Below are 26,756 nucleotides of genomic sequence, written 5' to 3' on the forward strand. Positions count from 1 at the left end.
TGGGTCACTTTGACTCAGCTTGGATGGATTCTCAGTTGCTCGGTCATGTCTGACTCTTTGCAACCACATGTACTGTAGCCTGCCAGGCTCTTCTATCCATGGAATTCTCCAGGCAAAAATACGGGAGTGGGTTGCCACTTCCTCTTCCCGGGTATCTTCCCCCTCCAGGATTGTTTGTATTGGCACGCAGATTCTTTACCCCTGAACCACCTTTGGCTCAGCTCAAGGGGAGTCTGTTCTGACCTCCCAGTGTGCACTCCATTCCCATTCCTGCCACTCCACTTAAACTGCTTTTACCCAGGCCATCAGCAGCCTCAATCCCTGGGAATGTGTTTTGGTTCTTACTCCATCTTGCTGTGAAATTGGTCAGTATTGATGTCTCTTTTTCTTCCATGCTGTTTTCCTGCTCTCCTGATTTTCTTTCCACTTACATGGTTGCTGCTTCTTATTCTTTGTGAGCTCTTCTGCTCATCCCACTAATGGTGATGCTCCTCAGATTATTTCTCTGGGTTCCTTTTTTTTCCCCCCTTATATATCACATCCTCTCAGTGAAACATCTTATTTCATAACTTCAGCTATTATTTGGTCCAAATGGTGATGGTTTAGTTGCTAAGTCATGTCTGACTCTTCTGACCCCATGGGCTGTGGCCCGCAAGGCTCCTCTGTCCATAGGATTTTCCAGGCAAGAATACTGGAGTGAGTTGCCATTCCCTTCTCCCGGGGGATCTTCCTGACCCAGGGACTGAACCTGGGTCTCATGCACTGCAGGGGGATTCTTTGCCGGTTGAGTCGCCTGGGAAGCCCTAATGAGTCTTAGAGGAGTCCAGATGAGTCCTAAATAAAATTCCCAGTTCACATCTTTCTTTTGCTTTCCTGACTCAGATCTAGCTGGATTCTGGGCCCTTGCAATAGGTGAGAAAAATCACCAAGATGTCCCAGAAGCCCTTTAAATTCAGTGTCTCTAAGCCTTCTTTAGGGGATCCCCCCTGCCTCTGGTTATGTCGTTTTCTCTACTGGAAAACATTTAGTGCCTCTTCTTGCCTACCAGTACTCTGTATTTCTAGCTTCATTTTCCATTGTACCTTTGCTTCACTGAAATAAAAATATTCGGTTTTCTACCAGAATGTCCTGAGCCTGCCCATATCCTTTTTATTTTGTTTCTTGCCTCCCTCGTCTCTTGCAGATGCTCGCACAGTTCTGATGCCAGCTTGATACTGAAACTTTGCCTGATCTAGTAAGTCTACATTCCTCTTTCCTTTTTGTGAACTCGTATAGGGTTATTGAGGATTTTCCAGGTGGCTCAGTAGTAAAGAATAGCCTGCCATTGCAGGAGAGGTGAGTTCGATCCCTGGGTCGGGAAAACCCCTCTGGGGGATGAAATGGCAACCCCTCTCTAGTATTCTTGCCTGGAAAATGCCATGGACAGAGGAGCCTGGTGGGCTACATATCCATGGAGTTGCAAGAGTCAGACATGACTGAGTGTGCATATACATGTGTTTTATTAAAACCAATTTAATGGCATTACCTCATTCTGTTAATTATTCTGTATAATTATTTAGTACTTGCCTTACCTCCCCTCCAGCCTATCATATCCATCAGGCTGGAGTTAAGACATTTTCCCTCAGAGAACTTACACACTGGGCTTGACATATGGTGGGCATGTTGTAGCCTGGTATGGTGTCTGATTGAGGGGCTGAGGAGTGATATTTGTGACAACTCTCAGTTACCATTAATGTTAAGTTCTGGGCCACAGCAGGACTAATTTCTGTTCCATTTCTCAGCTTGCATGCAGAGTCAGGCTAGACTCATGTTAGGTATATATATGTAGGGAAGCAGTTGTAGATTTTTTTCAATCCCTGGCTGTTTTCACTTATATTATTAGAGTCATATTATTTGAAGCTAACATGAACATTTTCTCCCACATTTCAGTATCTCTGAAGTTAGGATGAATTTTACAGTTGATGACCTCTTACCATAATAATTGGCGATGTGATTCATCAACTCCTGCCCAGCTTTGGTGGCTAGCTTCTCCCTGATAGTCTGGCCTTCTGTCTACACGCTTCTAGCCGATGAACACTCTGAGGCAGAGAGTAGCTGTGGCCCGTGGCAGAAAGCTGTAAGACTGTAAGGGAGTGGTGGGTGCTGAGTAGACAAGCAGCTCATCCTCTACTGGCATTCCAGATCTGTGCTGAGATATAGAAGGTGTTCTAGTTTCAAGCCAAAACAAGGAGATGGATGTACTCTATGGGCCTTGTTGTCTGCTTGCTGTCTTATCTCCAGTACCTGGAGAGCTACAGTCTTCTCTGAGTGGGCCCATAAATGAGTCAGGGAGCAGTTTTGTACTTTTTTCTGTTGAAAAGAGCTGGTGGGCTTCTCCACCTCAGGGCCTGATCCCCTGTGCTCTTTCCAGGTCTCATCCAGGCCTGCTCAAAACTCTGGATTGGCTCTTGGAAGGAGTTGTTCTTGCTGTGACCAGTTTTACATTGAGCCTGTGGTTTTTGCCAATGAAATTTAATCAAGTAGGATAAATTAACATTGACAAGATAATTATTTATTTTTAAAACAGATAATTTTTTTGGTTTTATTTGCCTCTGCCAACATGAATTCTAATGTGTTCAACCCTTATCTGTCTATTTACTGTGAAACAAGAAAAGTGTAATTTTGCAAGCAGATATGTTGATGTGACTGTTGCATGTTGATCAAGGAACTGTACAGTACATGAGATACAAAATGGTCCCATGAACCAAAGACTAGGGTTTTACAAATAACTATTTCCATTGAATATTTCACCTGATTTTCTTCTTATATATCCTCAAACACTCTTTTTATTTGGTGATGTCTAGTATTTCCAAAAGCTTATTTGAATGAGTGGGTATCGGTAACCCAGTTGGCTAATTAAAAACATCTCTTGATTTTGGAAACCATGTGCAGTGTGACAGATTGAAAGGGAGTATGCAAAATGAGCATATTACAATAAATCACCTGTGAAACCTACAGATAAACGTTTACATCCGTTAGTAAAGATGTCGGTTTTCACCTTTATTCCCAGTAGATATGCTGAGTCAGACTAGCTTACACATGTTGCTTGGTAGTCACTTTTCTTGCCAAGTTTTCTTAAGTATACTTGTTTTTCTTATTTATTTCTTGTTCTGATTTCCTTTGAATTGAATATTTTTAAATATTCCATTGTATCTCTTTTATTGGTTTATTAGCTCTGTTTTACTTTTTGTTGTTGCTCTAGGATTTAAAATATTTACCTCTAACTTATTTGTGTATCTCTACTATTAAATAATATCACACACAACATGTAATGTGTGGATGTTATAATCATAGTATACTTCCATTTGCCCCTTCCCATTTTTGGTGCCATTTCATCATAAGTTTTACTTGTATGTATTATAAACCCCACTGTATATTGTCATCTTTGCTTTAAATGATAAATTATCTTTCAAGTAAAATTTTAAAATGTGAAACAAAATTTTTTCTTCTTTTTTTTTTTTTTTGGACCAAGCAATGCAACATGTGGGATCTTAATTCACTGATCAGGGATCAAACCTGTGCCCCCTTCATTGGAAGTGTGGAGTCAAAGTTTTTGTCACATAGATAGCATTTCTAATATATCTTTGGATTTACCTGGATTTCCATCTGGTATTCTTTTCCATCAGCTTCCTTTAAAATTTTTAAGTTTCAAGTCTTCTGGTATCTTTGCATTTAACTAAAATTTTTATTTTGCTTCTTTTTAAATGTTTTTGTTTGGTATAAAATTCTGGCTTGGCTTGCTTTTTTTCTTGACAGCCCCCCATTGCTTTCTTTAATTTCAACACATTAAAGATGCTCCACTGTCTTCTGTTTGCATTGTTTCTGAGATGATTTCAGTGCTAAAGACTTCTCAGTGACCCAGAAGGTCTACATGATTTAAATCTTCCCGGCTTTTTGGCCTCATTTCCTCCTCTTACCTCCCTCCGTCATTCAGGCAGGCTGAGTGCTTATCTGGTATGGATTTTCGTATTTATTCTTCCATTTTTGTGGGCCTCTCTTCTCAGATACTCTTATGTCTCCAGCTTTTACCACATGCATGTCATCCTATGAGAAAAGCATTCTGTGGTTACTCTCTATAGAACAGTAATACCTTCCATTCTGCACTTATCTTCCTTCTGACCCAACATAACTTTTATCCATAATGCCTGTCACTGTGTCATCATTTGTCTTGATTTGTTTTTTGTCTTGTTTCTACTGTTGAACTTTAAGCCCACCTAGGAAGGGAACTAATGTTTTCTTTATATTTTAGGATAGTACCTGACCCTTAATAGGGGTTCAGGAAGTATTTGTGGAAATAAAGAAAATAAAGACAGATGGATAGCAGGCTTCAGTTCATTTTGGAAGTGATGGTATAAATTTGGGGTATTAAAGGTAGCTATCTGTATCCTTAAAAAACCTGTTAGATATGAGAATACTTATGAGTTCATTGTGTGGAAACCTCATAACCTCTGTTAATAATTCTTCAGCTGACCACGAGTAGATTATACTCTCTGAGCCTGACGACTGAAGGAATGGAGTCAGACAATGTCTAAAGTCCCTTGCAACTTTTCATTCATCATTCTAAACAAGTTCATAATGAGGTCTCCTTCCTAGTTTTTCCTTTAAAAACCATTGTAATCAGATTAAACATGTAGTAGGGAGATTAATTATATCATTTCATCTGCAGAAAGCCTTCGTTGGTTTTTGATTGCCCTAAAATTCTTTGATCAATCATCAAAGTTGCTCTTCCATGTTCTATCCTGTCTCCAGTATTCCATATCACCATTCCTACTCTGTATCCCATACCTGTTCAACATTTTATTTTTTTAGATGCTGTTTTTGTTCCTTCCATTAAGGATTCCTGTCTTCCATTCCTATTTGTGAAAATCCTTTCTGTCTTTCATGTGTAATATAAAATGCTATCTTTTTTTGTGACATCTTTCCCAGTGCACAGAATTAAATGGTTGTTTCTTAATATCTGAACTTCTTTTGGACTCTGTTGGAATGAAATGTTATATTTGAATATACTTAACAGATCATAGGGCCTCAAAACTTCTTACTGTTTTAAAACATTAAATAATTTCATTGTTTCTTAACATAGGTAGGTATGTTGGTATAGTGCAATAACATTGACTGTAGGAAAAATTGTGTAGCCAGTGAAGTTTTTTTAACCCCATCCTTCCTTTTCCTTTGGAGGAGTATTGACCTCTCTTTGAATGTTAGTTTGTTTTTCAATTTGCACTTGCTAGTTGGGGCTTTGCACTCCAGCTTTCCTCTCCCTAAGCAGCAGCCTACTCTAGCTCCATTTTAGAGTTAAAAATCTCTTCTCTTTTTTATATTATTGTATTTATTTATCCTATGTTATTTTCAGGTACTTTCAAATTCTCTACAGTTGTTCTTAGTATTTTTTATTTAGTATTTTAAATCCTATCAGATTGCCCTTAATATAGACTCTAGGGCTCTCAATAAAATAAAAAAGTCACATTAAACTTTAGTTTTAAGGTCATCTTTTTCCCCATTTTTCTCATGGATTTGAAGGTTGACTTTTTTTATTTTATCATTTTATTACATTTTATTGCCTTTAGTGTTTATACAAAGGGCCTCTCTTGATATCTTTTTATTTAGATTCTTTTGATAACTTTTACTGGTTTTTCACATATCAGTAAAGGAATCTTTAAAAAGAGAAGGTAATTTATCAGGCCCTTTACTGTTCTTTATTGTAAGGTGCTTCAAAATGTACATCTGTTTTAGCCTTATTGGTAGTTTTGTTTATTTGATCACAGTGAAATATTGATATAAATTAAATAAGCTTCTTCCTATAATTAGTAATTTAGATTACTCATCAGTTAATGATGTAAAGTTGATCCTTACCTATTAGATATGACAATGTAAAAATTGAAGAATGGATATTTGAGGAATTTAGAGTTAATTTCATTGTAGGATATCTTAATTTTATAAGATCATGTCTTGACATGTATAGGTATACCTTCAAGATATCATGGGTTACTTTCCAGATCACTGCAATAGAGCAAATATATCACAGTAAAGTGAGTCATAATGCTTTTGGTTTCCTAGTGCATGTAAAAGATATGTTTACACTGTACTGCAATCTATTAAATGGGCAAAAGCATTATATCTAAAAAAGCAATGTACAAAGCTAAATTTAAAAAATAGTTTTGTTAAAAAATGGTAGCCATCATCTGAGTCCTTTGCTGATAGAAGGCCTTGCCTTGATATTGGAGGCTGCTGATTGATCAGGGTGGTGGGCAGTGGAGTTTGGCATGGCTGTGATAGTTTCTTAAAATGAGACAGCAGTGAAATTTGCTGCATCAATTAACTCTTCCTTTTATAAATGATTTCTCTATAGTGTGCAGGAGCATTTTACTCACAGCAGCTGTTGTTCAGTTGCTCAGTTGTGTTTGACTCTTTGCGACCCCATGGACTGCAGCACGCCAGGCTTCCCTGTCCTTCACCATCTCCTGGAGCTTGCCCAAACTCATGTCCTTTGAGTTGGTGATGCCATCCAACCATCTCATCTTCTGTTGCCCCCTTGTCCTCCTGCCTTCAATCTTTCCCAGCATCAGGGTCTTTTCCAGTGAGTCGATCCTTCCTGTCAGGTGGCCAAAGTATTGGAGCTTCAGCTTCAGCATCAGTCCTTCCAGTGAATATTCAGGATTGATTTCCTTTAGGGTTGACTGGTTTGATCCCTGACTCTCAAGAGTCTTCTCCAATACCAAGTTCGATAGCCTTGATTCTTTGGTGCTTAGCCTTCTTTATGGTCCAGCTCATACATTTGTACACAACTACTGGAAAAACCATAGCTTTGACTATATGGACCTTCGACAGCAAAGTGATGTTTCTGCCTTTTTTTTAAAATTTAAATTTATTTTAATTGGAGGCTAATTACTCTACAATATTGTATTGGTTCTGCCACACATCAACATGAATCCTCCACGGGCGTACACGTGATCCCCATCCTGAACCCCCTCCCACCTCCCTCCTCGTACCATCCCTCCGGGTCATCCCAGTGCACCAGACCCAAGCATCCTGTATCAAACTTGGACTGGTGATTTGTTTCTTATATGATATTATACATATTTCCATGCCATTCCCCCAAATCATCCCACCCTCTCCCTCTCCCACAGAGTCCAAAAGACTGTTCTATACATCTGTGTCTCTTTTGCTGTCTCTCAAATAGGGTTATCATTACCATCTTTGTAAATTCCATATATATGCGTTAGTATACTATATTGGTGTTTTTCTTTCTGGCTTACTTCACTCTGTATAATTGGCTCCCATTTCATCCACCTCATTAGAACTGATTGAACTGTATTATTTTTAATGGCTGAGGAATACTCCATTGTGTATATGTACCACAGCTTTCTTATCCATTCATCTGCTGATGGACATTTAGGTTGCTTCCATGTCCTGGCTATTATAAACAGTGCTGCGATGAACATTGGGGTACACGTGTCTCTTTCAATTCTGGTTTCCCGCCATCTAGGTTTGTCATAGCTTTTCTTCCAAAGAGCAAGCATCTGTTAATTTCATGGGTGCAGTCATGGTCTGCAGTGATTTTGGAGCCTAAGAAAATAGTCTGTCGCTGTTTTCATTGTTTCCTCTTCTATTTGCCATGAAGTAATAGGACCAGATGCCATGATCTTTGTTTTTTGAATGCCGAGTTTTAAGCCTACTTTTTCACTCTCCTCTTTCACTTTCATCAAGAGGCTCTTTAGTTCTTCTTCGCTTTCTGCCGTAAGGATGGTGTCATCTACATATCTGAGGTAATTGATATTTTTCCTAGAAATCTTGATTCTAGCTTGTGCTTCATCGATCCTGGCATTTCGCATGATGTACTCTACATATAAGTTAAACAAGCAGGGTGACAATATACAGCCTTGGTGTACCTCTTTCCCAATTTTGAAGCCATCAAGGCTATGGTTTTTCCAGTGGTCATGTATGGATGTGAGAGCTGGACTGTGAAGAAGGCTGAACACCAAAGAATTGATGATTTTGAACTGTGGTGTTGGAGAAGACTCTTGAGAATCCCTTGGACTGCAAGGAGATCCAACCAGTCCATTCTGAAGCAGATCAGCCCTGGGATTTCTTTGGAAGGAATGATGCTAAAGCTGAAATTCCAGTACTTTGGCCACTTCATGCGAAGAGTTGACTCATTGGAAAAGACTCTGATGCTGGGAGGGATTGAGGGCAGGAGGAGAAGGGGACGACAGAGGATGAGATGGCTGGATGGCATGACTGACTCGATGGCCGTGAATCTGAGTGAACTCCGGGAGTTGGTGATGGACAGGGAGGCCTGGCGTGCTGCGATTCATGGGGCTGCAAAGAGTCGAACACGACTGAGCGACTGAACTGACTGATTGTTCCATGTCCAGTTCTAACTTGCTTCTAAACCTGCATACCGGTTTCTCAGGAAGTAGGTAAAATGGTATTCCCTTCTCTTTCAGAATCTTCCACAGTTTGCTATGATCCACACAAAGGCTTTAGAGTAGTCAGTGAAGCAGAAGTAGATATTTTTCTGGAATTCCCTTGCTTTTTCTATTATCCAGCAGATCTCCTCACAGTAGAACTTCTCCCAAAATTAGTCAGTCCTCTCAAACCCTGCTGTTGCTTCATCAATTAAGTTTATGTAATATTCTAAATGGTTTGTTGTCATTTCAGTAATTTTCACTGGGAATGGATTCTGTCTCACAAAACCACTTTCTTTGCTCATCAGTAAAACACTTCCTCATTCATTAAATTAAAAAAAAATTTACTGGAGTATACAACACTGCTTTACAGTGTTGTATTGGTTTCTGCTGCACGGCACAGTGAATCAGTTACACATATACATATAAATGACAGAGTATTAGTTAGGGAATCTGTTTGGCTGAAGTAACAGAGACTAGATTTAACAATGAATTAAACAAGGCTGATGTTTCTTTCTCCCGCATATAAAGTTCCATGTTGGTTCCTATGTGATGCCACCTGGCACTGGCCCAACTTCCCTCTGTATTTTTTTGTCTTCATTGAAGGTTGATCGTGAGATTGCAGCAATTCAGTCACATCTTCAGATTCTGCTTCTAATTCTCTTGCTCTTTCTACCACATCTGTAGTTATTTGCTCCACTGAAGTCTCGAACCCCTCAAAGTCATCTGTAAGCGTTGGAATCAACTTCTTCCAAACTCCTGTTAATGTTGATGTTTTGACCTCTTCCCATGAGTCTGGAATATTCTTAATGGAATCTAGCATGGTGAATCCTTTCCAGAAGGTTTTCAGTTTACTTTCCCCAGATCCATCAGAGAAATCATTAGCCTGAACAAAATGTATTTCTTTCATAATCAGACTTGAAAATCAGAGTTACTCTTTGATCCAAAGGCTGCAGACAGATGTTGTTGTTGGTAGGCCTGGAAGCAACATAAATCTTGTACATCTCCATCAGAGCTCTTAGGTAGCCAGGTGCTTTGTCAATGAGCAGTGATATTTTGAAGGAACCTTTTTTCTGAGCAGTTGGTCTCAACAGTGGGCTTTAAACATGCAGTAAACTGTGTTGTAAACAGATGTGCTGTCATCCAGGCTTTGTTGTTTCATTTATAGAGCCCAGGCAGAGTAGACTTAGCTTAATTCTTACGGGTCTTAGATTTCAGAATGGTAAACGAGCACTAGCTTCAACTGCTGCATTAGCCCAGCTGCATTAGCCCCTAACAAGAGAGTCAGGCTGTCCTTTGAAGCCAGGCATTGATTTCTGGTCTCTGGCAACGAAAGACCCAGACGGGATCTTCGTCCAATAGAGGCCGTTTCATTTACATGAAAATCTGTTGCTTAGTTAGCTGCCTTCATTAACTGGATAACTTGTTGCAGCTTCTACATCATCATTTGTGGCTTCATTTTACATTTTTATGTTTTGGAGACAGCTTCCTTCCTTAAACCTCAGAAGTTGCCTCTGCTAGCTTCAGACTTTTCTTATGCAACTTCTTACCTCTGTCAGTGTTCACAGAATTGAAGAGAGTTAGGGCCTTGCTGTGGATCAGGCTTAGGTTTAAGGGAATGTTGTGGCTGGTTTGACCCTCTTTCCAGATCTTTATGACTGTCTCCAGATCAGCAATGAGGCTGTTTTGCTTTCTTACCATTTGTGTGCTCACTGAAGGAGCACTTGTAATTTCCTTCCAGAAATTTTCCTTTACCTTCACAACTTGGCTAATCATTTGGCAAAAGAGGCCTAGCTTTGGGCCTGTGTTGGCTTTCGACAAGCCTTCTTCACTAAGTTTAATCATGTTTAGCGTTTGTTTTAAAGTTAGAGACATTCTACTCTTTCCTTCGCTTGAACATTTAGAGGCCACTGTAGGGTTATTCAGTTCAGTTCAGTTCAGGTTATTAGTTAGCCTAATTTCAAATTGTTGTGTCTCAGGGAAAAGGGAGGCGGGAGGAGAGGAAGGGAGAGTAGAGCAGTCAGAACACACACACAGTATCTGTCAAGTTCACCGTCTCATATGCTGAGGTGCATGCTACCCCCAAAGAATCAGAATTGTAGCATCAGAGATCACTGATCGCATATCACTATAACAAATATAGTAAGAATGAAAGTACTTGAAATGGTGGGAGAATTACCAAAATGTGACGCAAGAGACGTGAAAGTGAGCAAGTGCTTTTGGAAAAATTGTGCTCAACCCAGAGTTGCCACAAACCTTCAGCTTATTTTTTAAAAAATGCAGACTTTGTGAAGGGCAATAAAACAAAGCTTAATAAAATGAGTTAAACCTGTATTAATCGTGAAGATGTATTTGGTCCTTCCAGACACTTTTGAATGCTTTACATCCTCCATTGTTTTTAATTCTAGCAACAATCCCATTATTAATCCCATCTGTTAATAAGGGAATTGACAGAGAATTTAGGTAAATAGTCTCAGGGCATACAGTTGGCAGAACTGAATCTAGAACGCTGGCTTCTAGCAATAAAAGAGTCTTTGCCTCTCCCGCCCCCACTTGTAGGGCTTCCCTGGTAGCCCAGAAGGTAAAGAATCTGCCGGCAATGCAGGAGACCCAGGTTTGATCCCTGGGTTGGGAAGATCCCCTGGAGGAGGAAGATCCCCCTACTCCAGTATTCTTGCCTGGAGAACCCCATGGACAGAGGAGCCTTGTGGGCTACTATCTATGGGGTTTGCAAAGAGTCGGACACAGCTGAGTGGTTAACAGCCCCCCCGCCCCCCCCCCCCCCCACACACATATACACTTTTAACATACTTGGTTTAAGATTCCCTTTGGAGAACAAAAGGGTTTTACTGTTTCAAATAAAAATGTTCAATGCCACTGGACTGCAGAGTTCATTTAGTTATTATTACTTATCCTTTGACATCACTTTTACTGTGATCTTGATACATGCTTTAATTCTGTGTTTCTGTTTAACTTTCTGATGTTAGTGACAAATATTTTTACATTCTGAACTGTATCCATATGGGTATAAATTTCCTACAGATACATTCACTGACCGGATTTTCCTAGAGAACTTTTATTTCTTTGTGTCTCCTATGTGGCACCCAGCACAGTACCTTGACATATAAATTTTTCAATAAGTAAACTTACTATAACTAAGTTTTTAGTTATAAACCCATATTTTTGTCCTTGGGAAAACAATTTTAATTTGGTGTAAAATATGGTCCTGATAATAAAAATCAGTCTTGAGAATGTCACGTGAGAGGAACAGTTCTGCCCCACCCACCCCCATTTTGTATTCCTACAGTGACACATATCAATTTGTAGGTTGGAACAAGAAGTCTTAAGCTACAAATATATGGAGCATACTTTTCCTGCAGTGGGATGGCTCATGTGACTTGTGTATTCTAATTAAGCTTTTTTTGAAATTCAGGTCTGCATTCTTACTTGATTAATATTCACCACCACTGTTTTTATGCAGATCGCATGAAAAATGAACCCTACATGCCAGGATAGCTTGCATGAAATTACTATTCATCAGCATGAATCAATAAGCACACAAGTATAGCAGTATCCACTGGGAAAAGTTAAAGGAAAAAAAAAACTGTTATGAAGGTCATATAATATGAAAGAAAAAGGAGAAAAAAATTCATTTTTGCATTGAAAAACATAAAAATGTTTCAAGAGAAAATTAGTATGACTATCTAAGATCAAAAACCAATAGATGAAGTTCTGATATATTTTACTGCATTGAACCTTGAAAACACGAGGCTAAGTGAAATAAGCCAAACACAAAGGGACAAACGTGGTATGATTTTTCTTATATGAAATACCTAGAACAAGCAAATTCAGTGAGACAGAAAGTGGATCAGAGGTTACTAGGGCCTGGTGGGAAGGAGAAAGTGGAACTCATTTCTTAATGGTAATAGAACTTTTTGAGGGGGATGATTTAAAAATTTCAAAAACAGTGTTGATGATTGCACAACCTTGTGAATTGTACTTAAAATTGGTTGAAATGGTAAATTTTATGTTATCTATTTTACATTTTAAAAATCATATTAATTACTGGGATGGAAATTTAAGCATTTTCTTTAGTCTTTGAATGAAGAAAGCAACTGATTTCACAGACACTGAACCAGACCACACCATCAGCCCAGGGCTTTCTCTCTGCCCAGGAGTGAGCGTTGCCTGGCATGCCTCCAGGTTGTACATGGTAGACCTGTGTGGGTCAGGTGGACAGAGGAATCTAGACGTGATCAGCTTGTGAGACACTGTAGTTGGGAAAGGAACTGACTGACCCAGAGTAGGAGACATGTGAAATTTTGCAAACTTGGAAGTCCTAAAAGAATGAAAATGGAAGAAAAAGAAAATGAGGCAAATAATGCTAAGAAGACAAGACCAGATGTGCAGTGGAGGAAGGCAGCTTGCCTGGGGAAGCTGGACACCTTCCTTCTGTGCTCTGAAAGCACCCAGGTGATGTTAGTGGTAAAGGTAAAGAATCCGCCTGCTGACGCAGGAGACAAGGGTTCGGTCCCTAGGTGGGAAGAGCTCCTGGATTTGGAAATGGCAATCCACTCCAGTATTCATGCCTGGGAAATCCCATGGACAGAGGAGCCTGTTGGGCTACAGTTAGTTCATGGGTTTGGCAAGAGTTGGATGCGACTGAGGCCACACACACACACACACACACACACACACACCCCAGTTCAGAATTGTGGTATAAAGAACACACACACTTGAAAGAGTTGGATATGACTGAGGACACACACAGACACCCACACACCCCCACCCACCCCAGTTCAGGACTGTGGTATAAAGAACACACACACTGGAATCACCTAGCTGTTCATTCCTTTCTTTACCCTTTGTGAATCTTCCTGCACTGCACTGAGAGACCAGGGGTCATGTCCATTTCTGAATTCTCAGAGTTTGGGACATGAAAAGGACTCAGTAAGTCAGTCAGATACCTGGGAGAAGGGGAGGCTGTGGTTGGCACAGACAGAATCAGCCGGCCAAATGACCACCAAGAGAGATGTGTGGAACTGCAGAAAAAAGGCAGTTAAAAATGGCTGAGGAAATACCTACATTTACTGCAGTTCCCTCTTGAAATACAACAAAAATAACAAAGGAAAATTTTTTTTTTCCCAAGAGGAGGAGGGTGAATTGGCATAAACAGAAAACAATGTAAAAAATAGGAGGAAGAAAACGCCCAATGTAATTGTAGAAGCTGATTTAAGAAGTCAGAGACTCACTTCGAAAGGAAATAAAAAGTTGAAATCTAAACAGATGATAGAAAGTGAGCATTTGCGAGCATCCTGAACCTGTGAAAGAATCTCGAAAGATGCCAGCGATCTGTTGAAAGAAACGACAAAGAATTAATGCCCCCACCCTCAGGTCTCCCTAATGCTGCATAGCCTGGGAATTGCCCCTCTAGGGGCCTCAGGCATAGCTGAGGCAGTGGTGCCAGGCTGAACACTGGCAGGGGCGGGATGTTGCGACAATCTATACTGTGTTGTAACCCCTTTGCACACTTGAATCCCAGAGCAATGGCAGAGGGGCTTATACTCCCCCAGCAGGATGTGGGAGGACACTTTTCTATTTTTCTGGGAAATTTTAACCAGCCCCAGTTCCCATAATCAGGCTTTCCCCAGATCACTTAAGGCTTCCGTTGTCCAGTTTGGTAGTCACTGAGCAATGTGAGGCTACTGAGCATTGAAATATAGATGGTCTGATTTTAGATAGTAAAATTCACTCTGTATTTTAAAAACTTCATAAGAGAAAAATATAAAGCACCTCAATAATTGATATAGTGATTACATGTTGAAATAATATTTCTTTTCTTTTTATTTTAAAGTATTTATTTGGCTCTACTGAGTCTTAGTTGTGGCAAGAGGGCTCCTTAGTTGTGGCATTCTAACTCTTAGTTCCCTGACCAGGGATCGAACCCAGGCCCCCTGCACCAAGAGCTCAGAGTCTTAGCCACTGCACCACCAGGGAAGTCCCCCTGAAATGATATTTTTGATATAGTAGGTTAAATAAATTTTATTTAAATTAATTTAACCCATTTCTTTTTAATGTTGCTACCAGAAAGCTTAAAATTACATATGTCTACTGGATAGCGCTGCTCCAGAATGAAGCCTTCTAGTCAATAGTTGGCTTTTGCTTACTGACTTCAAAACAGCTTTCAGTATCTACCATAGAGGGGATAGTCAAAGTTCATTAGACTTTTGAGGAAACATGTTAATATGAAGGACACAGACAAAACAGACTTTTTTATTTTTAAGTAACTTTCTGAAAATGAACAATGCAAGAGGAAGAAAACATAATGAGACAACAAAAAAACTGTTCTGTTATTGTTAAGGAAAAGTTACTGCAACCCCGTTTTTTTTTTTTTAATTCATAAAACAAGTATTTTTGGAAATTAAAGCCCAAGTACAAAAATGAACTGTGGGGCAAAGTAATAGCCTCCTAAAGATGTTTATATCCTAATCCTGGGATCTATGACTATGTTGGGCTTCCCAGGTGGCACTAGTGGTAAGAACCTGCCTGCCAGTGCAGGAGACATGAGACGCTGTTTCGACCCCTGGTCAGGAAGATCCCCTGTAGGAGGGCATGGCAACCCACCCCTGTAGGAGGGCATGGCAACCCACTCCTGTATTCTTGCCTGGACATGGACAGAGGAGCCTGGTGGGCTACAGTTCATAGGGTCACAAAGAGTCAGATATGACTGGGGCAGTCCCTAAGAGCTATAGTTTTATTTTCAAGAATGTATGGCCCTATCCAAACCTGGTCTTATGAATGGCCAGAGAAGGTGTTCACATAATTGGCATGGTTTCCCAGGGAGCTGAAAGATTCAGCCCCTGCGTATCTCTGATCCACTGCCTTGTTCTAATATAGCAAATCCCCACTAACAGAAAGCCTTCAAGGTTAAGTCTTCAGAAAGAGTATGAAAATGGAAACATTAACAGGAAGAATCGTGCCCACTAAAATTTTAGCATAGATTAAGGAAGAGAAGCGGTTATGCAGAACAGCAAAAATGGTTGGTAGGAAAGAGAATCAGCCATCTTTGGAGGAAATTTGATGAGCTTTACCATTTTCTTTGTCCAAGTTCTAAAATATCCCTATTTTTATAAGACAGGACTCTCTTCTCCCAGCTCTGGAATCCTGAGCCTAGAGACGATAAATCTTACCTGAGTTTAGAGAAGAAAAGATCACAAATTGGTGTGGTAGTTTTTGGATAAAAATTACTAAGAATAAATCTGGGTTAACAGTTCTAAGTTAGTTTTATTAGTTTTATCTTCGTTTAGATACAATTCTCATTAGAATAATATAAAATATTCCTAAACCTAAGTTAGCCTTAAATTACAACAGCATTTTGTTACAAATGCTCTTCTGCTCACCAGATTTGCCCAATATGGACTGAGAAATCTGACTCCAGTATTTACGCTTACTCGATCCACACATGTATTTCCATTTACATATGTGTTTCTACCTGTGAACATATGTATGTGAATATATATGAGACTATACATATATGTATAAATGTATTCTGTCTACAGATATGATACAGAAAGAGTATATACATGAAAGCCTTCAGAGTGTTGACAATAAGAAGTATTTCCATGATACCACACATTATACTTTGGCCACTTGATGTGAAGAACTGACTCATTGGAAAAGACCCTGATGCTGGGAAGGATTGAAGGCAGGAGAAGAAGGGGATGACAGAGGATGAGATGGTTGGATGGCATCACCAACTTGATGGACATGAGTTTGAGCAAGTTCTGGGAGTTGGTGACGGACAGGGAAGCCTGGCATGCTGCAGCCCATGGGGTCGCGAAAAGCTGGATACGACTATGCGACTGAACTGAACACATTAATCTATCAGTTCTAGCATATTTGTTCTAAATCTTAAGCTGTGTGGAGAAGAGGAATGGTTCTCTTCTTATCTGGATTTTTCTCTGTGTCCACATAGCTGAGTTGGGATATCCGGTTCTTACGTCAGGGCTTTGTTAGTTTAACGGATAATGTTTTTAGCTTTTCTTAACATATATTCTAAGAATAATCCCTCAATGCCCTTAAAAATGGTTTATTTAGACTCTTTTGCTCTTCTCTAATATATTCGTATATCCTTAACATTTCTCACTGTTGGCCTTGTTTATAAAATTGTGTGATGCCTCAGCCCTCAGTCTCTCAAGAGATTGCCTGCTCTGTTTTGTGTTTTGAGGCCACTTCTCTCTGATTCTAAACAGTTAAGGAGGAGCCTGGAGGTCTAAGCAGAAAAATGATTTCCATTGCGGTAGACATAGGGAGACACTTCTGTGTTACACCATTAAATCTCAGCTACTCCCTTTCCATGCATAAAGAGCAATTAAAGGGAATTATCTCTTTAATCACTTCATGTTTGGTATTTATAATAGCACGTCAAAAGAGGATATTTAATCCTTAAGGTTAGTGGTTATGATTTTTAAGAATTTTAATTCTTACATTTTAAAAAGTCCCATTTTGATTTGCTAATCCAACCTCATGAATGTAGCTGTGACTCAGTCCTGACCCCATGGACCATTGCACCCCAGGCTCCTCTGTCCATGGGATTTCCCAAGCAAGAACACTGGCATGGGTTGCCATTTCCTTCTCCAGGGGATCTTCCTTACCCAGGCACTGAACCTGCGTCTCCTCCATTGGCAGGCAGATTCTTTACCACTGAGCCACCTGGGAATTCTGCTTTTGGGAATAGAATTGTTGTAATTCCATTAGTTATCTTGGCTGGTGAAAATTAGCTGTTTACTCAGTTTTGCCTAGTGAATTTTAGTCTTTGCAGAGGGTATAGTCTTATGATGAGGGGCATGGATTCTGGGGTTTGAATATGAGCTGTGCTATTTCCTATGGTTTTGAGCAGCTTAACTTATTTTCTCTAGCCTCAGTTTTCCCATTTGCATAATGGAGCTAAATTTGGTACCTATCTCATTGGGTTATTATGGTGATTAAATAAGAAATAGCACAGTTCCTGATATGTTGTTAGCACCAGTTTAATACTTATTGTCAAGAGGCAGAAAGGTGTAATCTAATTAGACAAGCATGGTTTATAATCCTAGCACTGAGGTGATGGTCATAGTGGAGGTTTTTTGTTTGTTTGGTTTTTTATATGCAAGATCTTTAGCAAACTGTCTAACCTCTCTGTGTTGATTTCTTCAGACTAAAAAGTTCAGTAACCTTCCTTATCAGGTGATTGGAAGGTCTGGTATAGAGCAAACTTATAAAACTGCCCGCTATGCTCTTCTCTTCTCCCTTTTTTCCAGTTCTTAGTTCCATTTAGGAATGCAAATTCAGAAAATCTTCTGAAGGGGGGTTCTCTACCCCCTTCTCTTAAAACTCAGTAAGTATTCTTTTATAACACATGTTAAGTAGTTGTCATTCAATCTGTTTTGTTTTACTGGGATCTTTTTTTATTTAATGCTTGCCCTATTTTTGGCTAAAGTATAGGAAATGAGCAGAAGGCATTGAGAAGAGATCAAGTATTAGAGAGCTTTAAGGTTTTATGTCTAAAGAATAAATAGAAAATTAAAAAAATAGGCAACAGAATTGCTTTCATTAGATGCTATGTGGTAAGAAACTAAAGAGATGCCTGGTAGGTCAGGGAAATGAAATATACATCCTGTGTTTTGTCTTTGATTTGGTGATGGAAATAGCAGTATCAGTAAACTGTATGCAGGCTGGGAGAGTGCTGGAGGAACTACCCAAGGGATTGTGAAGTCATGCTTATTCACCTAGTGGGTAGAGATGCTGAGAATTTGAGGTGATTTGATGGTGATCAATCTAAGGTCATGTGCCTTTTCTGTAGCTTCTTGGGGATGTGCTGAGAATGGTAAATTCAAACCAAGATGGCTCAGCCTGGAAGGCAGTGATAATAAAAAATAAAATTAAAAAAAATTTTAAAAATTAAAAAAAAAAAAATGAAAGAGGAGGGATAGTAGTTTCTCTTCCGCAGACTTGCTTCAGGGTAGGGATTAGGATAGGGAGGGACCAGGACTCTATGGAGAACTTGCAAGTTTCATTTTTCCCTTTGTTTGTCCTAGGCAGTCAGAAAGCTGGTGTAGGGGATATGGAGCTCTGAGGATAGTAAAATATTGATGGGAAGCAGCACGGTGGGTATCACATGGCTCCATTCTGTGCACCACCAGCTTGTTTCACAGAACTAAGTCCCCTTTTTGTAAATCATGTATTTGGAAACAGACACACAGACTTAACTATCCTGAAGGAAAAAAAATCTTAGCTAAGACAGCTACTTATATACATTATTTCAAAATACAAATATAATGCCCAAATAATACAATAAAGGAGAAATAAATGGGAAGTTATCATAAAATAGTATATGTTGCCTTATATGAATGTTTAGGCATGATTAGAATTCATAGAAGAATTACTATAAATATGCAGCTCTAATGAAGACTGATAGAAATGTACTGAGTTGGTGATTCAAATAGCATGACATTATCGTCTGAAATCTTGAGCAACTCTTGGTAAAGCTTTGGACAAAAAAGTATTAATTTTCTTTAGTTTGCCTAGTAATAGCAATCCTGGAAAAACCAGCATGTTAAATTACTAAAACAATGCAAGGACTGCTTCTGCCCATATGTAAAAAGGAATTTGGTTCTAGACCGAAATGTGCTAGCTGAAAGCTGTGTGGGATTGTGACATGTACTGTGGGATGTAAGCACCCTTGTCTCCTGCAGGGTGAATGCCTATGGTTCCTCCCCCGCAACCACTCATTGTGAAATCTGATCCACCCTCACAGCTTGCTCCCACACCTCCCAGGGATCCGTGCCAACCCTCCTGAGCAGAGCTTGTTTCCTTCCACATTTGCCAGGGGGGTTAGAAGTCCAGATAGTGATTACTGCTGTGGTCACATCCAAATCCCAAGAGACTTCCCCCTTCCCTGTCATTGCCAAGCCCATTAAATAAGCTGTCTGTTTCTAATAATATTACCTAACAGCTAGCTTGGAAATGCTTTGTTTGTTTGGGAAGGAAACTTTCAGCGTATAGGGAAATATTGCATAATGCCTGCGAGCAGAAACTCTGGGTCCAGATTGCCTGCATTCCAATCCAGTCACTGCCACTTCCAAGCTGCATGATCTTGCATTGGTTACGGAACCTCTCAGCGTCTCTGGCTTCTCATCTGGAAGGGGAGAGGTACATCGAGGTACTTACCTTGTGGGACTGCTGTGAGGATTTCGTTAGTGGCCACATGCTATGTGCTTTGAGCAGTTCTTGACACATAGCACTATGCACATAGTGTGTACACAAGACTTGTGAGCACAGTGAACAGGCCTGTAAAAAGTGAGACAGGAAATGATTAATTTGTAAATATACAGTGCAGAAAATGAAATAAGATCATGTATTTTTTATTTTCTCTCATAGAGAATCTTTACCAGAGCTCTAAATAGATTCTAATGGATAAAATTCATCGTATTATTTCCTTTCTCTACCTTTTGGCAACGATAATAATGGTTAATAGATAACAATTATAGAGCTCTTAACATGTACGAAGTGTGGTACTAATAGTTTTATAAGTATTGTATCATTTAATTTTTAAACAGATCTATGAAGTTGTTACTATTGACTTCATTTTTACATATAGGAAAATGAGACAGGGTGAGTAACTCAGAGAGTCATGGTTTAGAGAGTCAGACTCAACCATGCAGCTCCAGGGGTCCATTCTTTCTCATCACTGGGCACCGCTAAACCATGGAATGGACATATACAGACAGTTCCAAGAGAAGCCTCGAACACCCAAGCCTGGAAAAACCTCAGGTAACTGTGCTGGGTGACTAATCCTTGACATTTTCTGGCTGACTCTAGGATTTTTATAGTCAGCAGTCTGGTGAAGGTTTTGTTTTGAATAACTTATTCTTTGTCGATTGAGTTTTGGCTGTGCTGGGCCTTCGTTGCTGCGCAGGCTGCTCTAGTTGCAGTGAGCAGGGGCTGCTCTCCAGGTGCGGACCGTGGGCTTCTCATTGAGGTGACTTTTCCTGTCGCAGAGCACAGACTCCAGCACGGGGGCTTTGGTGGCTGCGACTCCCTGGCTCTAGAACCCAGGCTCAGCGGTTGTGGCGCTCAGGCTTAGTTGCCCTGCGACATGTGGGATCTTCCTGGTCCAGGGATTGAACCTGTGTCTCCTGCTTTGGCAGGCGGATTCTTGACTACTGAGCTACCAGGGAAGCCCTGGTTTTGTTTTAAATATGCATTAGTGTCTGGATCAGGACTGTTCAAAAGTACTCTCTTTAATGTTCTGTATGGTAAACAGCCAGTAGTCATATGTTGTACTTGAGCACTTGAAATGTAGCTAGTGTGACTGAGGAAGTTAATTAAAAAATTTTATTGAATTTTAATTAAATATGAATAGCCACATGTGTCTAGTATTAGTGCAGGCCTAGGTAAGTAAAGGAGATGCAAAGAGAAAATGCTGGACTTGCAAAACCACCACCCTCTGTTTCAGTAGGAAGGAGTCTGTTGTAAGGTATAGAAAATACATAGAGGGAGTGGGACTGGTTTCTTTCTGCCTTTTTGGACATGGGGACCTTAGTGCAGCGCCTTCGGAAGTATCCTTTGTTTAGCAGGTGGGTGCCCTATGGGAAGTCCTCTGGTGTGTTCACAGGTCCTCAGCTTCAGCATCCCTGGCACTGCTGAACTGGCTCCAGAAACCTTTAATTATTGCAGCATATGTTTCAGTTTTTAAACTGGAAGAAATTTATTCCCTTCAGCCTGAAGTCAGCACAGATGGGATCTACAGCTGAGACCTCAATATGAAAGAGCTAAATTGCTGACCTTTCATAGTTGCCATGATGCTGCTGACCTCAACAGCTGTGGTTGCCACAGTGTGTGGAAAGCTTTTCTAACAAAAAGGAAAAAAATTTTCCATTTAGAGCCATCATTGTGATTTGAATTCAAGGTAGGTAAATGAAAGGTGGTCTATGTTGCTGGCTTTATTTTAAAGAAAAAAATCTACAGTATTAGAACAGAAGAATGTTGCTTTTGTTCAGTGTGTCCATGAATGTTGTAGTATACATTTCAACCTAAGTGTGTATTCAAACAGGAATAAATTTCTGTGAAAACACTGACTATGAATCGGGGTATCTGAGATGTTTCTGTGCTTAGTACAAATGTATAGACGCTTAAACCCAGATGTCTCTCATTTCTTGAGTGCTATAAAGTGGTATCATTGCTGAATGTATATAATGGGATATTTTGGGTAGTCAACATTGCAATTTCAAGATTCATCTGTCATTGCATGTAGCTGTAGTCCATTCATTTTCATGGCTGTATGACAGTCCACTGTATAGGTTATATCACACTTCATTCATTCTCCTGTCAGGGAACTTCTGGGTTGTTTCCTGGTTGAATGTTCTTTCAGTTGATTATACTTTCTGTTGCGTTATGGTTGGGAGGCAGCAAGGATAGGGCATGGATTATCTACCTCTGAGAAGGAGAGAACAGTAGGAAGAGCAATCTGGAATGAAGGATATATTTAAGATAAGGAGAAGAGTTGGGAACTAACTTATTTTATTTTTTGAGTATCTGAACTGTCACATATGCCATCTGATTTACTTCTCAAAACAGTCATGTGAGAAATTTTATTATCTTCATTTAGTAAGTGAAGAAATGGACCTACACAGAGGAAAAGCCACTTTTCCAAGATCACACAGCTCATAAGAGACGGAGCTAAATGTTCAACCCGAGTGCTTTCTGACTTAAATCCTTCATCTTTTCTCTACATAGGGCTGACTAGAACAGTCAGGATTATATGACCCTGAGAGGAGACAAAGTATAAATGGAAAATATAACAGTATACTGTCAGACTCTATCACTTAAAACAACAAAGTCGACCTAGCACCAGGAAATTTGATTTCAAGGTAGACTACTAAAAGAAAACAAAAGGGACTTTCTGCTCCAGGCTCTGCATACTGCTCTCCAGCACAAATCTTTCTGACTCTGCCTTCTGACTTGGACAGTGACTTATCCAACCAGCTCTGTGGTCTTAATCTTCCAGAAATTTTCCTTCTGTCAGGGATGAACCAAAAAGTCATGTCATCCCAGGATTACCCTTCATCAGTCACGCAATCAGAGTGAAGAATAAATTGACCCTGTTTATCAGCAATCTACCATATGAGCTTTTTTTTTTTTTTCCCCCCAATGGTAAGTTTTTATGAAAAGTTAGGATAGAATTGGGTGCCAGGGACTTCCCTGGAGGTTTAGGGGCTAAGACTTTGTGGTGGTGACTCAAGTTTGATCCCTGGTCAGGAAACTAGATCCCATGGGCTGCAACTAATACCTGGCACAGCCAAATAAACTAAGTGAATTAATAAAATGAATTAAAGAGAATTGGGCGCCATCCTAGCATATGAGAGCATTTTGTTATTTTAGGTCTGGAGCAATTTTTGGTGGCTACTGTGCAGTTCATAGTAAAGTGTAAGTATATATTCAACACTTATTTCCATGATTTTAAATTATTGACTGCTACTGCTATCCCAGGGATCATACAGCCAGGGTGATTGTGCGTCTGAATGGAGAAAAATCTCTTCGGTAGACAGAGGCTGGAAATTGCCGTTGCTCTTTGCAGGTGGCTGTTGTACTTGTTCATGTTTTATTTAGGTGTTTAGCAGTGCCATTTGAGTTTTTAATTAAAGTTGTGCCTGCACTTCAATTGTTTATGAAGCCTCACATAGATTTAATCATCCGATCAGCTTGATGAGGATTGCAAAGGTGAGCTTTATTGCTTCACGCAGTGGCTTCTAGCTTCTATCTGGAATGTAAAGGGAGCATTGATTCATAAGAACATTACAAATAGCTCAGTGATCATCGGAGTATATTGAGTGGGGATGAAATGCAGAAGTCTATTACAGACACTCTGTCTCTATTAACCTCTCTAACCTTCCATTTACTTTGATGGATAGAAGGATTTGTGCCCTGAAATCATGGAGATATCATGTGTTTCAGATGTGGGGTTATCTTTAAGATGGTGGTGTTAATCATTTTAGCACATCAAGACTGAGTTTAACTGATTTTGAACAGTTTTGCTTCACATTTTACTATAGTAATTCATAAATTTGGAGACTAGATAATTAGTAAATATCTTGAATTTACTCAGTAGGATGAAAAAATACCTGTATTTTGTTATTTACGGTATTTAGAATTTTAATTCCATATATATTGAACTAATGTTCCTATGACTGCAATAAAAATACTGCATTTCTGTTTTTGCCATTCCTTTGGGAAAAGAAAGGATGGGTGAAGGTAGTATATACCGTTTAGAGAGGTTATTTTATCCTAGGGTAGAATGGATTATAATAATAATCTTAAAATAATATTTGAGTTTCTGAGCTTTAAAAACATTGTTACTGGGATGTTTTAAAACTTTATACGATTATTACATACATTATTTTTAGAGTTTAATATTATCAGTGTTTTCCAGTTTAATGACTCTTTTTGGTTACCTAGAAATATTTTCTTTTTATAGCTCTGAAAGAAAGCTTTGCTTTGAAAATGATCACTGAATTAATCTGAGGAAGTATGTCTTAAGATACTGTGATATAGCTGCCCCAAACATTAAAAAAAAACTAGTATCATATTCATTGACTATTGCTAGTTTCTTTTGATTTACAAATGTCATTTGTAAATCAAAATGGAATTTTGTGACATTTATGAATTTCAGTTTCTGAGAAAAAAAGGCAATGGTGGATATAAAGCCATTTCTTTCCATGTGAATGCTTTCAGTTTTCAGTATTTCCCAAAGAATACACTCACAGATACCATGTAATTCATAGTTGGTTTTTCCTTTTCTGCCCAGGATAATTAACTGAATAAAATAAGAGTGTATTAGTTATTTTATTGCATGGCTAGTATTTTTCATTTTGCTTCTTTTGCCTTTTTTTTTTTAATCTTAAGTTTTCCATCTAAACTGCAGTAGCCTGAGAGTAGCAAGAATTTGAAAGTGGCTAGGAATTTGTACTGGAGAAGGCAATGGCACCCCACTCCAGTACTCTTGCCTGGAAAATCTCATGGATGGAGGAGCCTGGTAGGCTGCAGTCCTTGGGGTCGCACAGAGTCGGACACGACTGACGTGACTTAGCAGCAGCAGGAATTTGTACTGTATCAACATTAGAAGTCATCAGTTCAGTTGGTCGCTCAGTCATGTCCGACTCTTTGTGACCTCATGGACTGAGCACGCTGCGCTTTCCTGTCCATCACCATCTCCCAGAGCTTGCTCAAACTGACGTCCATTGAGTCAGTGCTGCCATCCAGCCATCTCATTCTCTGTCATCCGCTTCTCTTCCTGCCTTCAATCTTTAGAAGTCATAAAATAGCACAACTGTTTCATGTTGTTAACCATGTTATTGTTTCTGAAAGTTGTCTAAATACCTCAAGGACTTTTAGCAAATGGATCTGAAATGAAAACTTGAAGTGCAAGTCATTTCTGGTGTAGTTGGCAAAACTTAGTTATTTAAAAAAAGCACTTGACGTACTGTGTTTTAGTTGCCTTGTTAAATTATTTTACAGCTGAAGACTAAGCTTTGTGAAGGCAGGTACTGTTTTTGTAATGTTCGGTGCTTATTTCTCACTGCCAAAATAGTATCTGGCATAATATGTAATTGTTAAATGAATAAATCAATGAATGACTTCTTAACTGATGACATAAATTTAGTCACTGAGGAACTGAACCATTTTTAGGATTCAAAGTGTGAAAGTGTTAGCTGCTCAGTCATGTCTGACTCTTTGTGACCCCATGGACTGTATGTAGCCCATCAGGCTCCTCTGTCCATGGGATTCTCCAGGCAAGAACACTGGCGTGGGTTGCCATTTCCTTCTCCAGGGGATCTTCCGACCCAGGGATTGAACCCTCATCTCCTGCACTGCAGGCTTACCACTGAGATTATGTACCTTAAATATGGGCTTCCCTGGTGGCTCAGATGGTAAAGAATCTGTCTACAATGCAGGAGACTCAAATTTGATCCCTGGGTTGGAAAGATGGCCTGGCGACGGGAATGGCTACCCACTCAAGTATTCTTGCCTGGACAATTCCATGGACAGAGGAGCCCGACAGGCTACAGTCCATGGAGTCACACAGAGGAGTTTCTTTGTCTTTTATTTCTTAAAAATAAATAAATAAATAAAGGAGAAAAAAGGCAATGATGAAAATTATAGCATAAAATGTGACTATAATCTTAGTGGTCTTGTTGAATGGCTTTTTAAAATTAATTTTTTATTGATATATAGTTGACTTACAATATTAGGCTCTTTTTAATCTGAGGATTAAAAACTTCAGGGGAACCTAGTCACGGGAGGCAGCCCATACTTTTTGAATTTTACCTCTGGGAGCTTGACCAGGTTCTTACAGTAAATGTTGGAGAAAAATTCCCTCATGCTTCTGGCAGGGGGAGGGGAAGAGGAGCCATTCTGAAAAACAGCAGAGCACTTTGCACTCCCTAACAATGCTTTCCTCAGAAGAAATTAGCTTATCATATCCTAACCTGCTGGAGTGTTACTGGAGCCTAATGGACCTGGAGGAAGGGAAATACCCACTCCAGTCAGCTCCAGTAGATGGGAAATACTAACTTCCTCTCTGCCTTCCATGTGGGAAGAGGGAAATATCCAACTCCAGTCCACGCTAGTCATTCTCTCACCTAAAGAGACCAAAACAATAACAATAAAACAACCCCAAGAAACACTTGTGATGCACTTGCGATGTTCACAGTCCAGAAGCACTGGCTCATTAAAAGGCAGAAGCCTGATCATGAGACTGCTTTTGCCCAACGACTCACTACTTCATTATTAAAGGTCTATTTACAGCAGTTCCTTTTACCCAGGACATCATATCCAGCTATCAAGAAGAAAAAATCATAAGGCATACCAAAAGGGGACAAACACAGTTTGAAGAGAAAGAAGTGTCAGAACCAGATATAACAGAGATATTGGAATTACCAGACTGGGAATTTAAAACAGCTGTGATGGATATGCTAAGGGTTCTTATGGATGAAGTAGACAGTATATAAAAACAGATGGACAATACTAGCAGAGAGACCGAAATCCTAAGAAAGAAACCAGAAGAAATGCTAGAAATAAAAAAAATGCTGTAACAGAAACGATTCATTTCTTTAGTATCTACTAATATTACTATCTGCTAATATCTACTGGATATGGTTGAGGAAAGAATATTACTCACTGCTAAAATGGAATGATCTACAAAGCCATGAAAGACAGGCAGGTACTTAAATGCATATTGCTAAATGAAAGAAGATAATCTGTTAAGTCTGTCTG

At 39.5% G+C, this 26,756-nt stretch overlaps 1 protein-coding gene across 4 annotated transcripts in view; it reads left to right on the top strand.

Annotated features, from left to right (window-relative positions):
• Window positions 1-26,756, top strand: part of SMYD3 (SET and MYND domain containing 3) — a 770,036-nt gene that overhangs the window by 102,072 nt on the left and 641,208 nt on the right. Inside the window, exons 1-2 of one of the 4 annotated variants that reach the window (XM_042257173.2) lie at window positions 19,545-19,644; window positions 20,083-20,255. The exons of 1 other annotated variant lie outside the window; for it this stretch is intronic. The gene's annotated coding sequence lies outside the window, so the exon portion shown is untranslated. Of the gene's footprint in view, window positions 1-1,214; window positions 1,235-19,544; window positions 19,645-20,082; window positions 20,256-26,756 lie in introns of those variants that run through there. 2 more of the 4 variants (XM_060396390.1, XM_042257174.2) reach the window with 2 other exon arrangements.

The sequence above is a fragment of the Ovis aries genome, chromosome 12 (genome assembly GCF_016772045.2).
Source record: "Ovis aries strain OAR_USU_Benz2616 breed Rambouillet chromosome 12, ARS-UI_Ramb_v3.0, whole genome shotgun sequence".
NCBI lineage: Eukaryota > Metazoa > Chordata > Mammalia > Artiodactyla > Bovidae > Ovis > Ovis aries.